The sequence below is a fragment of the Protomyctophum parallelum genome (genome assembly GCF_964188405.1).
Source record: "Protomyctophum parallelum genome assembly, chromosome: 3".
In the NCBI taxonomy this organism is placed as follows: domain Eukaryota; kingdom Metazoa; phylum Chordata; class Actinopteri; order Myctophiformes; family Myctophidae; genus Protomyctophum; species Protomyctophum parallelum.
In genome coordinates, this window is record NC_139698.1 from 17,117,182 (window position 1) to 17,118,806 (window position 1,625).

General features: G+C 37.1%; 1 protein-coding gene across 1 annotated transcript in view; it reads right to left on the reverse strand.

Annotated features, from left to right (window-relative positions):
* The window catches only part of LOC310856562 (zinc finger and BTB domain-containing protein 24-like), a gene marked incomplete at its 3' end in the record, with an annotated part of 81,869 nt that overhangs the window by 35,873 nt on the left and 44,371 nt on the right, over nucleotides 1-1,625 (reverse strand). The window lies entirely within an intron of this gene.

The window sequence follows — 1,625 nt, forward strand, 5'->3', positions numbered from 1 at the left end:
CAATAGAATAATGTGCGATATGACCACAATGTCACGAAATATCTCATTTTAAAGCTGCACGTCTCTAGTTTACACCGAAAAAAAAAATAATGTTCCTAGCATGTTCCATCGTTTACTTATAAGCATTTTAGTACACCTTGGTTTGACTTATCACTGAAACCAAGGTCTACTAAAAAGCTTATAAGTAAACGATGGAACAAGCTATAATCATAATTATTTTTTCATTGTAAAGTAGTGACTTGGAGCTATAAAATGAGACATTTCGTGACATTGTGGTCATATCTCACATTTTTCGATTGCCATTCAAAAAGTCGCCAAATCTGGCCAATGCCCCATTTCTTAATTCGTCATTTTAATGCAATAAGAGGGATCAGCGATCTAAATAAAATACATGACGTTTTACTTTCAATTTCAAATGAATACCCAGAAGTGCCACCAGATGGCGGGAACGTTCCATTATTCTGATTTTGGCAAAAGTGTTAAATCTGGCTAAATCACTTCCTGTCAAACGAGGTAAACAAAGGAGGCTAATTTGACCCCTAGCACATAGCTTGGCTGTCCGGTGGCTGTCCGGATTGCTAAGCTAACATTAGCTCTTTCATAACTTAGTCAAATTAAGCTTAAAAACGGCCAGGAACATCCCAAAATATCACATTTTTTGCCGCGGATCACATAGAGACGGCGCGCGTGCACGATAGTGCACGATCGCGCGGGTTTCGGCCGGTTTTTGGTAGATTACATTAAAAAAAAAAGTCTAAAAATTCCATTATTTTGTTATAATAAGACGTACTGACAGGGCAGTACGTCTACTACGTCAATAATGCCATTGGCCACGAGGGATTTGTTGATTTAACACACAAATAACGTCAATGGCCACTAGGGGGTTAACCCATTCTGGATGGGAACCCCTTTTGGTGGTGTTTTAACTGAGCATTATGTTGTACTTTAGCTATTGAAAAATAGCAGATCGACAAGCTCATAGCGCTTGTAGGTCTGCTATTTTAGAAAAATCGTAAAAATGTGGCAAATCTTTGAATATAATTCTTTCAGAGCGAAGGTTTTTTTTTTCGATGTCAGGCCTAAATGGGTTAAAAAGGTAACATAAGATATATCTGCCTTTAGAAAAATACCTCCATAAGACGCAAAACGTGTGTAATGTCTTGCTGAGACATACTACATATGTGCTGTCATTTGATAGTCCAAACAGCACAAGTGAACACACAGTGAACAGCTACAAAGATTGTACGGCTTCTCAGAACTTTATTTATGAGTACACGATTATGAAATTATGACTGATATCCGATCTCTGATAATTTGCAGGGTCATATCGGCTGATACCGTTTCTGCCTGATTCCGATATTATACAGAGGACCACAGCCTGTTAAAGTATTCAAACAATCAATACATGTACTTTTTCCAAGTGTCTGTTTTCACAACTGAATAACTACTGAATGAGAGGAGTACACAAATTAAATAGAGACAAATGTAAAGTTTATTTTTTACTTCGTATCGAGATCGTATTTGATTTGGCTTTTGTTCTAGACTAGAAATACTAGAAAGAAATCCTCTGCTGCCTTCAAACAACAAAATACACAAACAAAACAGTAGGCCTACTGTATTATGCT